This window comes from Mya arenaria, chromosome 5, assembly GCF_026914265.1.
Source record: "Mya arenaria isolate MELC-2E11 chromosome 5, ASM2691426v1".
Lineage (NCBI taxonomy): Eukaryota > Metazoa > Mollusca > Bivalvia > Myida > Myidae > Mya > Mya arenaria.
The window spans coordinates 65,567,758-65,582,284 of record NC_069126.1 but is presented as its reverse complement, the minus strand read 5'-3'; the positions used below and the strand labels follow the sequence as shown (position 1 = coordinate 65,582,284).

At 33.4% G+C, this 14,527-nt stretch overlaps 1 protein-coding gene across 2 annotated transcripts in view; it reads left to right on the top strand.

The window, feature by feature from the left end:
- Positions 1-14,527, top strand: part of LOC128234636 (uncharacterized) — a 108,765-nt gene that overhangs the window by 32,324 nt on the left and 61,914 nt on the right. Inside the window, exon 1 of one of the 2 annotated variants that reach the window (XM_052949001.1) lies at positions 9,507-9,800. The exons of the other annotated variant lie outside the window; for it this stretch is intronic. The gene's annotated coding sequence lies outside the window, so the exon portion shown is untranslated. Of the gene's footprint in view, positions 1-9,506; positions 9,801-14,527 lie in introns of those variants that run through there. 2 annotated transcript variants of the gene reach the window in all.

Here is a 14,527-nt window from a genome sequence, read left to right as displayed (position 1 = left end):
TTTTACATATATACGACATCCGCACAAAAATGTTTGGTATAATTCATTCGTGGGGTTCTCATGCGATCATCGTTCTTTATTTGTACAATTCAACTGATTCGCAAACCTCACATTACATTTTTAATGTTCTCCTGCGTTATTTCTTTGTTATTCATGAGTTACCCATATCTAAATACCTGTGACGTAACCACACTATTGTCTGCCTTCTGTATCTGTTACTATAGTGAAATAATTTAACATTTCATTTGACCACTTCCACATCATTGTTCTCATAAGCACTTTTTATATTCAACAATCCTTTCAGAAAAAAATATCACTAAATGTTAAAAGAGTAAACGTCACAAAAGCAATTAGAAATGTTCTAGCACTGGTTAAACATATCTATAAATTTAAATCTTACTCTTCTTCAAGATCATAAAAGATTTCCAATATATGCCAAATTAGAATGTTCCTGAACAAAAATCCTCAAATTCGTGCAATGCCTTTTACTGAAAATACACTATTGTACGAAGGGGAAAAAGATAGCTTGTTATCTGGCTATAATGAGACGCAAAGCAATATGACTTAAGGACTGTAATCTGTTATTTCCTTGTAGGTAGTCAACAGCTTTTGAAATGTGAGAAGGTCTTTATCTTTGTGCATCTGACAGGGCTTTGTCGAAAGCTAGAATTATTTTCCTAGTGAAAACTCGCAGATCTAATTATACTCATACACGCAACATTTTTAATGAATGGCGTGCAAACAAAATCAAAATGACACGGAATTAAAGAGAGAACCCATGCTTATATATATTTATATGCTTCCATTGGTGAAATTTAGTCTTTATTATGTATCTACTTGTGAAACGCCTAAATGTGCATAAAGCAAAAAGAATAGTCAATAATGTACACAAATCAATTGTTATGTTTGCGGGGGTGGCACACACTTAGTCCAAAATGTAGAATGAAAAGTTAAAATCCCTTGAGTCGGGGATGCTCAGGCATTTAAAATACGTTTTGGAAAGAAAGGGCTTAAACTATCGTCCGGGACTGCAAACATTCAGCCTATCGAACAATATCCCTAAGTTTGTTCAGCTGTAATTGTCCGAAAAACAAACACATACAACATATGAATATATACACGAATGACATGAAATTACGAAATGGCTTGGGCTTGCAGTTATAGCAGTTTAAGCCCTTCTCATGCAGCATAAAGTGTAAGACAATGTCGTATGTATCGAAGGTTAAAGAATAAAGCCCCCGTAATACCGCACCCCTTGTCCCGCCCCTCACTTAAGTTTATATTAATATATGCATACATTGTTCTTTACGTCCATTAATTTTCAATCCCATTGAGTATTTGATTTTACAGGCCATTAGAACATGTGAATGATTTAAATCGTTAACTGCGATCTGTAGTTGTTTTTAGTTCTAAAGTTATTTTTGAAACCAGCATGATTTAGCCTGTCCAGTAACTATACTGAGCTAGAAAATTACAGATTGACAACCTTTTCTTATCCAACGCATCTGTTACAGATTTTGGATTATAGCGATAAACAGACGTATAATTCTTAAAACCGCTAACATTTACGTCAGTCACTGACCGTTCCCCGTCGGTAACATCATATTAGTTAACATAATTAATTCAAACTGAATTTATTGCCATGTATCGCGTCAGACGGACATACTGTATTTTGTTAAATAACTTTAATTTAAAAGCGATCCCGACGTCTTCGCTGTGACACACATTTCCTTTGAATGCTATCATTAATAACTAGAGTTATTTCCCCTTTCCTGTCTAGACATGGCCAATTTCCAAGTCAATACAGAAATAAAGATGTCCACGTTCATAGTTATTTTTATTTTTTATTTTGTACGAATACATGTAATATTTAATAAGAAGTTCTTATAATTTGTATAACACCTAATAAAAATGTTAAAATGATGTTCGTTGATGCCCTCGTGTGCAAGATATTATATAGTGTTATGTCGGACCACCTATTCCATACAAGTGTGATGCACAAGATCTCAATTTTTACACAACACAGTTACAATGGTCAGGTTCAAAACAATGACGAATATGATCCTAATTTCGCACACAGATGTGAATAATGTGATTTGTGTCAAATATGGCCCTACATATCGACACACGTTTGGTAATCAAATTTGAACGGACGGCTTGGAAGGACTTCAGGGTATTGGAAAGCTATTCGTATAAGCTAAAATAATCCGTATAATAGTGTTTTTTTGAAGTTGTGTTGTCCGTCTATGCAAAAGATTCACAGCGGGGAATACCATATTTTTTACAATACAACATTAAGGGTTTTCAACACGTCTGCTTTCAACTTCGCTAGAAAGTCGGTTTGCAGCCTGCCATCTGCCTAAGACCTAAATTATTTAGCGACTCTTGCAGTGTCATTTTGATTTTGTTTGCATGCCATTCGTAAAAAATAAATTGCGTGTATGAGAAGAATTAGAACTGCGTTTTTTCACGTATCCAGTTAACACTAGGAAAATAATACTTGCTTTCGACAAAGCCCTTTCAGATGCAAAAGATACAAGTAGTTTCACATTTTCAAAGCTGTTGACTACTAACAAGGAAATAACAGATTACAGTCCTTAAGTTATATTGCTTTGCGTCCCAATATATCCACATAACAAACTATCGTTTTCCCCTTCGTACAATAATATATTTTATAGAGAAAGGCATTGCACAGATTTGTAAATTTGTCCAGGAACATTTTTATTTGGTATATATTGGCATATTTCTCTGGTCTTGGAGTATATTTAAAATTTATATAAATATTTTTTCAGAGCTAGAAAATTTCCACAGTGACGGTAACTCTTTAGTCATTTGGAAATTTTTTCTGAAAAGATTGTTGGATATAAATAGTGCTCATATGAACAATGATGTGGAAGTGGCCAAATGAAATGTTAAATTCTTTCACGACAGAAACAGATACAGAAGGCAGAAACTATTATGGTTAATTCACTGCTCTGTAGATATGGAGTCACTCATGATTAACGAAAAAGTAACCCATTGAAAATGTAATGTGAAGTTTGTTAATCAGTTGATGTTGTACAAATATTGAACGATGATCGAAAGACATTTTCACGAATGAATTATACCAAACTGTTCGTATTCACAATATATCAATTTCTGTACGGATGTCGTGTAAATGACGAGACTGTAAAGCAGTTTTCAGACCATGCATATTTCTCCAGGCAGCTTCATTTCCAAGCAGGTCTGTGTTATTTTCAACGTTACATATTTACTCGTTTTTTCAGTTAATGTTGCAATATATAAAAAAAACAACAACAACATATCAGGTTAAACTTACTCGCCAATTATAACAAAATAAATCGCTTGCAAACACTTTAGCAAATTTACATTATTGTCTTTACGGCAACCTTTTATTCAACATGATTTCTTCGTCAGCAAATGAAGTCACACGTGTAAAACTTGCACAGATGCTGAGCTCGCTTTAAAGGAAAGGAAGTGGTATCGATGTTTACTATTTTTATGGGCTTGTTTAGAAAATATTGAATAATAAAAGAACTCATTTATTTCGTGTCACTATCTGCAGCTGATATCGTTCCATGACGCATCGGCATTCAATGTTAAACCATTTATATTAGGTGTTGCAGTATTTGCTTACGACGTTTTATATACGAATATATATATGAATTGCCAATTAGGGTAAACATAATTGTGCTTCGAGAACACAACGACAAAGTCATGCCAGATCCACAACATTACTTTCTAAACTTTATTCTAGCTGCAGAATGAATTGGTTTCGTTCTGTTCTGACTTTTTTCAAGAAAACATAACTTATTAGTGCATACTATTTGGTTTCAAAATATAAACAGGTACGAAGATTCAGTATTATTGTCCCTTTGTATAATAATACATAACACGGCGTGACACATTCCACTTAGTTGACGTCTTGCTTTGAAGAATAATAAAATATCGTTGTTGATATTTAGCATGGACCCATACTCAGTTTATTTCAGATGGCACCAAACTGTATGCTACTTTGTAAAGATGGTTTAAAAGCAAATAACAGACATATAAACTTTGATATCGAAACGTCAGTTTTGACTTGAAATAAGTCATGTCTAAAGATGAGAGTGCAAACGTTTATGACAACATTCAAAGGAAGACTTATCAAAAGGAGCACGCTGATCTCGCCTATGAAGTAAAGTACAAATAATAAAAAGAAGTTGTGTTAAAAATGGAACTAGATGCTATTTGTTTCCGCATGCAGTTTACGATTAAAAGGTATCCTCAAACTTCCGCAATACTTTTATATTATTTATTTGTAAAACACTTCGTCTTTGTATACCTGCGGAATTTCGAAATAAAACACTGAACTTATTTTTGTGCTGCAAATTGATGTACAGCTTAAAAATAAAGCATGTAGCTTAAAAATTGAAAAAATACAAACCGTTGGAAAGTGTTCCATATTTAGTTTTTAAAACGTTTCCCTCAAATTGATTTGGTTTTGAGTAGTGAGATACCTTTAACTAAAAGTATTCTTAATACTATCGACATCTGCAAGAAGGATTCCCATGTAGGGTATCATGACTCTTTAAGAACAGACAATCATAATGCCCAGCACGACCTGGACTATTGTAACTGATGGACTAGTAGTAAAAAGAACGCCTATCCCATAAAACATAATCTTATTTGTTACAATAAATCACAGCTAATGTTTTCCCCGACTTGGGAATTTGTCTTACCATTCCGTGTTGGGTTTAGTGTACGCACCGACCGCCCCCCAGACAAAAACAACATTATTGATAGGTGCAGTACTATTTTCTGTCCGTTTTGTTAGATGCATATCTCAGATTTCCACGATTCTATAAATGATGACTTAATGTTTGCACTGAAGCCTTGATATAGGCATAGGCAAATAGTATCATACATGTGCATTCATTTAGATACTTTAAATACGTAATTCTGTGGATATATCTTGAAATAAGAACCGTGCCTGTTGACGTATGCAGTTATAGCTCCGAGACGAACATTAGTTTCCGCCAGAGTAATGTCAATCGCAAATTTAGCAGTGTAAAGATTTGCACTAAGCTGAGGTCATACATTTGAGTTAACGTTTATTTGATTGGTGTAGGATAATAGACCGTCGTTGTTATAAAGCCTTTTTTTCAAAAACACTTATTTTGTACCGCACACCACTTTGGTAAGGATATAGCTAAACTATGATGTGATAAAAAATAAGAACTGAACGTGTATCAAAACATGGCCCAAACACTTGTTATTTGCAAATATATTAAGGAGTCCCTAAAAAGTGAGGGTAGTGGGAGAAGATAGGCGGAAAATGAATTATTTAGCCGTAATCAACAAACCCAGCACAAAACTTAAATGAAGACGTAATTACTAATCCTTAAAGTGATATTTAATTATAGCAGTAGGCTTAGAAGCAAAACTATAAAAAATAAAAACCATGATAATTTTACTGCAGTAGATCGGCTATTGAAAAAACAACAACATATTAATTTAAGGTCAGCATCGGCATGTTGTATTATTTAGTATGCTTTCGTTTGGATTCTGTATTAACGTTACCTTTAAAATAATGCGTATTGGAGCAGAATCTGAACCGTATATATTCACCCTACCAGTAAAAGCTTTGAAAAAAATCTAGCTTTCGACAAAAGTATGACAGTTTCTCCAGTCATCAGCGATTTTAACATTTCAAAAGCAACTGGCTATTTACAAGGAGAGACAATTCATTTTGTGAAATTTAAAAAAGCAAAAGAACGAGATGCCATGCACTTTTTCCAGTAAAGAATTGCACGAGATGCAATATGAGTACATATGAGATAAACTTTAATTGGTGTAGAATAAAAGGTTTGTTATAAAACATTTGTTTCAGATTTTATGACCTCACCTTGTTGTAAAGGACACAAATATAATAAATTATCATTTAATTTGTAAAAAGTAGCATACAACTATGAAATAGAAATACGAAGCAATTTCTGATTACGATATAAATTTATGGTTTGTTCTTTTTTCCTATTGATAATAGTAGCAGTTGATGAAATGCATATACATTTAAATGTTATATACATATAAGTTCCGACTTAAAAAAATATTTATGATGGCTTTTGCAGGGGTGGATTGGAAACGATGCACAAGATCACAACCTTTCAAAACATGTTTTACTTGCTATTCAAAATATATAAAAAAGAGACTCTAAAGTAGTCAAGGCTTATTGGCGTGAGACCACAGTTATTTTTACTATGTGTTTCATATAGACACTAACCTGGCTTTTGACTTTATACACATCCCAATTGAAAAACAAGAACATGGCATCTCTAGAACAATTCAAGACACAAAATATAATCACAAGAAAACACCATGTTGACCATTGACCCGACTGTCAAAATTGGGTTGAAATACATAACCCTTCCGCCAAGGAGTTAATCGGCTACAAACAACTAATTATCAGACTTCCACAAGCTATGATTTTTCCAATATTTACACTGAAAACTATCAATTTCTGCAATAGAGTGTCAAATTCAGTCAAGTTCTCTGCAAAAAGAACATTTTTTGCTTCTTTTTCATTCAATTTTAATAAAATATTGATACTTGAACACAAGCACTCTTTTTTCTATATTCACATCCGGATCTTGGGGGGGGGGGGCAGATAACTGTGGTCTTGAGCCTTATTGAAGAAGAGAGTCGGCAAACGGTTTTCTAGCTTAGGTGAAAGCAGACGTGTTGAAAAACCCTTAATGTGATCTTTATAAAGAATAGAGAGTTTTTACCGTCGTGAAACGGTCAGCGTTAATACAGTTGAAATCATTCGGGTTTAACCGGTTATAGATTACTTGCATCGACGGACATCACAACTTCAGAAAAATCGGTTAAGTTTTAGGATATACGATTAGCTCCCACTTCTCTGAACTCATATTCATTGTCCGTTCAAAGGTGAATACCTACGTGTGTCGATATGTATGGTCATCTGATTTTAACAGATCACATTCTTTACACCTGTTTGAGAATAGATGGTCCCACGTACCTCTGTGACCAAAAAGTAACATCGGAAATAATAGAGGCATGTTTGTTAAATGTTTTACAAATTATAACATCTCGTATAAAATTGTACATATATACTTCAAAATCACAAACGAAATTATTATGAACGTTGTCGTCGTGATGTCAGTATTGATTTGAAAATTGGCCATGTCTAAGGAGGGAAGTGCAAAAGCGGTAAATCATTAATAATAGCATTTAAAGGACTATTGTGTTATAAATAAGATCGCTTTTGAATTAAAGTAATTTAATAAAAAAACAGTATTGTTAGAGAAGGAATTAGTTAAATCAATGACAATATCAAGACGACGTAATTTGTCTTTTTGAAAAAAAAAGATTTGCCTTTCTGTGGTCATGATATAAATTGAAGATACAATTTTTTTTTTGTACGCTTTGTACAAAAACAACGTCTTTGTTGATTGGATTTCTGAAATATTTTGTTTCATACTGGATGCAAACGGATTTCCGAAAGAAGAAAAAAAAATGCTCAACTTCTAATCACGGAAAAATGTAGGTTAGGATTTAAAATATAATTTACTCCTGGAAAGGTGTTGAAAATATCATGGTCCTTAACAGAAATTTTACAATCGACATTTTTAAGAGAGTCCCGTGTAACATTAGTGTTTTAGAAAAGTGCATTATAATGTCCTGCATGGCCTGGACAATTGAGGCTCGTACGATATTGGTCAATTGAACGCGTTTTCCAACAAATGTAACATTTAAGAAATACAGACGTGCAGACAAAACTTAAATATGATCTGTTTTTAATGACAAACATATCATAAGCAAAAGTGTAAATTGACAAATATGCATTCACGATATATGACAACAGATGTTAATTGCATAAATTATATTAACTACTAAGGTATTTCCGAAGGGGAGCGGTCAGGAAATAACGTTGACGTTACCGGTTTTAATGAATTAAAAAAAATGGCTTTCTCTTTAATGTAAAATCTGTAACTGAGGCTTTTCCATAAACAGAGGTTTTAGATATGTAAATTCATATCTCAGAATAGTTACAGGACAGGCAAAAATATTCTGGTTTGTAACAAAAATATCAACTACCGATGGCAGTGTAATTCTGAAATATTTTACCTAGACGCATGCCACTTTTACTCAGAAGGATACGTTGTGTCCATGTTTGTCGTCCTCAAGTACATCTGCACGTGAGTAGCCAAATAAAACTAAAGAAATCACTGGGCAGATTAAATGAATTATTCTGCATATACATCGATATATGTTTAAATACTCAGAATCTGTTTTAGGAAATCGACTTATATGAGAAAGAATTTGCCACAAAAACGTATGAAAGCACACACACTTATTTGGACGCAATGGTCGTGATGCTTCAAAGTACTGCTGCTAATGAAAGCATTTCCCATTTAAGTGTAATGTATTCCCTAGGAGCTACAAAGCACAAAGGTCACATCTGGTGACTGAGGTGTGAAAGGCATACTTTCTAGGCAAAGTCGAATGCGTAATGTGTATACTGGAAAGCAGTGGAGTTTGGCTAGACTGGCTTATTAGGACCTCCCTCATATCTTCCATATCAGAAGTAACGCATTCTTTGTACACCTGATTTGAATACACTGGCATGCACATATTACGAAGAATGAAATATTCAGCGCAGACAGAAACAAGGCAAAACAAATACCGTGTAATTGCTGCGACTGTTTTCATTGAAAGTGCATTTATGGTAGATTAAAATAGCAAACTAAATAGTTCAGCCACAGGAATAAATTATATCAACATTTCTTCATTGAATTATAAACTGATAAAAACATCATCACCACCAATAACCAGTATTAATACATAAAGAAACTTTTTTATGAATCAACAGCTTTATGCAATATTACTTCAAGTAAGCGACATCGGTGTTAACCTGCAGACGATTGAAACAAATGGAGAAAATACTTAATTTCAAGCGTATTTCAAGAATGGAATTATACTTTCTTCTAAATCGTCCATCTTTCCAACCTCTGATACATCGGTGAATTAATATATAATGCAGTTTTCGCCAAAATAACCCCTCAAACCGTTTTTTTCGGTTTATTTATGTAAATACTTCCGCATTTGTTCGGGCGTTCTCGTCCATTTCCGCCAATATCTCGGACATGCGATGAGGTTATATATAGGCACTCTATATTATACAGTGTCATTTGAATTATTTTATCTTTAAAAAAAACGTTGCGTGTATGAGTAAAATCAACTCACTGTAGTTTAAGCTATTCTGTAATCATTTGGCATATAATACTACAAAGCCATGCCAGATGCACAAAGATATAGAGCGTCTCACATTTTAAAAGCTATTGATTTGTTACTACGAAAAATCAATCCTGAAGTCCTATTGTTGTGCGTCTTAATATAGCCAGATATCAAGCTATCGTTTTCCTCTTCGAACAGTAATATATTTTGCAGTGATATCATGAGGAGTTTTGTAGATTGTCCCGGAACATTCTTATTTGTGTATATTGGCGATCTTTTCTAATCTTGGAGCAGAGTAAATTTAATGTTTTCTATATATTTTTAATAAGTGCTAGATCTTTTTAATTTATTTCGTGAGGATAAGTTTTCAACCATTAATGAATATTCTCTTGTAAGGTTTGTTGGATATAAAGTGTGCTCATATGGTGTATTCAGTAGGATAATGAGCAAAAAACCTAATTACAAAATATACTGTAATCAGTTTGCGCTGAGGAATAGTCAGTGAAAAGAACACGTGTCAAACCGGTAATCGATCACTTGCTGAGACGGACAACACAACTGTACGTTTATTTTCCTTGTCATAATAATGCATGCGTTAAAGTGTATGTAATGTTTTTATTATTGATGGTCGTATATAAAAGTTAAGATATATATCGTAGACATATGTAGCTCCCACTTCGCTGAACTCCATATTTTCACGTTCGCTATGAAATCCATGATAATTGTATTGTTCAAAATATACATTTGTCTGTCGTGGTTAAATTTCGTAGAACATGAACAATGTTGTGTAAGTGGTCAAATGTAATGTTAGATGCTTTCACGACAGGAACAAACTGTAAAGGCAGAATATTTGTGGTTATGTCACAGGTCTGAAGATGTAAGAGAAACTCGCGAATAACGCAGGCATAATGAAGGAATATATTGAAAGTGTAATGCGAAGTTCGTAAAACGTTGATAGCGTACGTATAAAAACGATAAACGAACGGCAATCTCGCTTACGATTGTCTTGAGCTTGTCGCAATAATTATACCAAACTCTTCCACAACAAATCATTTCCTGCATTGATGTTGTGAAAATGACAAGACAGTTTACCATTTTTTAGAAAATTCGTATTGATCCAGACAGCCTAATTTCCTAATAGATCAGTATTCTTTTGAACGTAACATATTTACTCGTTTTATTCTGTCAGCTGACATTGCATTGTCACAACTTGAACAACAACTTATTATATATCTGTTCAACTTATCTGCCACCTATAGCAGAAAAATTCGCTGCCAAATACTTTCACAATTTGCATAATTGTCATAACGGCAGCCTTTTAATCAACATGCTTTCCTCATCATCAAAGATACGAAAAGATACAATATACAAGAATCTTTATTTAAAACTTTTTGAACTTTTTATGCTTACAAGAAACACAAGCTCAATGAGCTTTTTTTCATCAGTTACCAACATACATAACATATCAAAACATAACAAAGAGCTATTGTCCTGAAAATAAAAGCATATGCTTTTATATAGGTATAACACTGGAACCATTATTGTGTGTCTTAATATATTTATGCATTATATTACAAAAGTAGAATGTATAAAAGGACTGTATATAGTGATAAAATCAACCAGCACGGTTCCTCTGATTGATTTATGTAAAATGGTTAGTTCCTTCAAGAGCATAAATTTTGTTAATCGTATACATTTAAAGCAGCAAAATTACAGCTGTTAAAAGTACTTAATTTATCTTGTAATTTAAATACTTCTAGATTTTGCTGACATTATCAGAAACAGTAGCGTAAAAAGGCATGGTTGCTCCTATTATTGGCCCTACAGGTAACAATCTAAATCTCTGACCGGCCACCGTCCTGACAATATCAGCACCTACCACTGTGTAAAAATATAAATTGAAAATGCAAAATCGTAACACCTTAACACATACTTGCCGATAAAACACACAAATAGTTATATGTGTTTGAAAGATTTTAATGACATATAAATTGGAAATAATCATTTAAAGATATTAGCCTTTGTTATATAATTGATCATTAATATTCATATTCAAAATGCCCGCTGAAATATTTCTGGTATTTTAATGCCACATCTTGTCCAGTGGGTGTAGGCCATTCCACTGAATGCAAATCTCAGTGAAATACTTCATCATTCAAAATTTCTTCTTGTTTGTAAGTTATTAACTATGTTTTGCCTATTGAGCATTTACATGAGGGACCTTTCCAGGTGCGGACCAGCTTTTCAAATTCTAAGTAGATTTGAGAGCAACTTATTTCCTTTGGGAGACTGTTCCATACCTGACTGGCCTTTAAGCTGAAATATTTCATCCAATATTTAATTGGTTTTACTAATAGCACATCTACACAGTTTTCATATCTAAGATAAGGATAACATGTTTGAAAAGCTACATGGTTTTGTACATATTCTGGTGATAAACCGGACATTTGTACGTTTCAATAGAGATTTTGTTATCCAGTTAGCGCAGTGATTAGCGCACTCGCTTCTCACATAGGCGACCCGGGTTTGATTCCCGGTCTGGGCGCATGTGAGTTTGGTTTGTGGTCAACAAGCCGGGTACTTGGGTTTCCCCCACAACACAAGACCACACTCTCGCGCAACATCGTGCCAACGATAGTGATTTATATAAGTTGCAATAGCTTGTTTCACAATCGTTGTGAAATTAAATAAGTTTAAACTAATAGAGATGTGACTTACCCTGCTCAGATGTAATGCTGGCATTTTGAATTTTAAAAGAAGATTTTCATTAGGTGAGATGTAATCAAATAAAACAATTTTTAAAGCTACGTACTGAATCTTTGTTATACGTTAGTCTTGCTGAAACAACTACAGAAAAGTGGCTGCAATCGGATCTGATTAAGGATTTGAAGACAATAAGCTTGGTATTGATTGTCAAAAACTTGCTAGTCTTTGAAGGATATTCAGTTGCTTAACTGCCTTTTTTGCACATTTTAGAAATCTGGGCATCAACAATTAATAAATTATGTATCTCAACACCTTAAAGTTAAACTTGCTCTTTACAAACAATAATGTTAGTTAATAAATGAAATTATTTTATTTCTTTAACAGACTTTGAGCCGTCGAAATTGCTTGAAATTTGTCAGGGTAAGCTTGCATTTAATTTGAATGGAAGTAGACAGTTTATGCAAAGTCACATGTTGAATTTGCACAGATGCCGAACTCTGTTGAATAAAAAGAAAACTTTTGATACGGGTTTGTATCGAAAACGTTATATAATATTAACACTTATTTTTATCGAAAAAATAATATATTTTATTTAATGTTTTATCACAGTTCTAGCACAGAACCATGTGTAACATATTGTCATTAGCCGCAGCAGACAACGTAACATAACGCTTTTACATTTAATAGTATACGAATTGTATTAAAGTTTGCAATTTTCGTTTACAACGTTTACTATACAGGTAGTTTTTGTTTGCCAATCTAGGTAAACAATTATTACTTTAAGAAACAATGCAAGATGCACGACATAGCCTACACCTTTTTAAGCTTTATTCTTCGTGGTATTAAGTGATTTATTATGAACGGAATATTTGCAACAACTCATAAAGGCATATTAGTTGGTTTCTAATTATGGATAAATACGATATTTTCGTTTTATTCTCCCTTTGTAAAATAATACATAACGCGGTGTAACAAATAGTTTGCTTCTCAGGGCATCAAACTGTATGCTTTTTGTAAAAATGATTTAAAAAACCAATTCCAGTTTCCTACAAACTATAGAAAAGACAGCTACAAATGACAACAATGTGGCATTACGGGAATCTTAAATCTGGAATACATAGGACATTGTCATTACAATTACGCACGGATGAAGCTTAAAATTTTGTTTCTATACTAAAAGTCCAACTCATGTTTTATGATATGTGTATAAGATTATGTATAATATGTTTGTTAAAAACATTCTCAAACTAAGAATTAACTTCCAATATGCCGGACGATAGTCTTTGTCGTATTTGTTTCAGAAATGATATCGCTGCCTGGAATATCTCTGACACCAGGCAGTTTTCCTTCTTTGTTCCAGGTTGGGGATTCCATATGTTCCTCCTTCTGTATCCCGGAGGGGCAATCATTATTGATTTTCCTACTGTTGTTTTTAGTTTTCCACGATTAAGTTACTGTGGAATAAAATTTCGCATTTGAACATACCTCATAATAATAAACTGCATTGAAGTGTATCGGCGTTCAATGTGTACAACTTTTGCTTGCTTCGATTATTAATTAATTCGTCCAAAGCGTTTAGTATAAAGGGGTATTTCAATTGCAATTTCATTTAAACACAATTAACTTCGAGGAACCAACGTCAGTGCAATGCCAGGCGCATAACAACTTACTTGTTATTATCTACTTACTTGTGTTTTCTAGGTGCAGTATAAATTGATTTGGTTCTGTACTGTATACTTACAAGGAAATGCAACTCCTTAGGGCATATTGTTTTGTTACTAAATATAGACAGAAACCAAGATTCAGTAGTATTCTCCCTTTGTATAACAAAACATAATGCGGTGTAACTGATTGCGCGTAGATGAGATAAACATGAATGAAAAACATGCATTGAAGAAGAATGAACGACCGATTGTTGTTATTAAACTCAGACCTTTGCTCAGTTTGTTTCTCTTTGCATAAACCTATATTGTATTTAGAAAAGGTAATTGAAAACCAATGGATACAAATAAAAAGTTCAAGGTTTATATAAAAATCTCATCACGGACTGTTTATTTAAGTTTGAAACAATCAGAATGAGTCATGTCAAGAGAGGAAAATGCGAACGTCTCTTCATGTCAGTTTAACAATAGGCTTTCAAAGGTTACAACAATGAACCTGTTTGATTGTTGTTATAAATATCGTTTTCCAAGCTAATCTGCCTTACTTTATTACCAACAATACGATCGATGTGGGTGTTATGCAAATATGTATACGGGTGATTAAAGTACAGTTTAACATATGAAACCAAATTGTTGCAACATCAGCATTTAGTTCTATATATAACTTAAACTTGTCAGATAATATCAATTGGCATTTTAGCAATGTCATTTTTCCACACCAAAGGGAAGTCATATTAACAGTGCACACTTACAGTGATAAGATCATTGGTATCGCCCCTTCATTATCATGAAATATATAGGTTTCCCAAACGAACGACGCAATTTCAACAAGGAAGATTTGTTTATTCAAATTACAACACGCACTACTAAATTGCAAATCGATATATAGGAGGAAATCTGTAGCAAATAGCAGATATAAT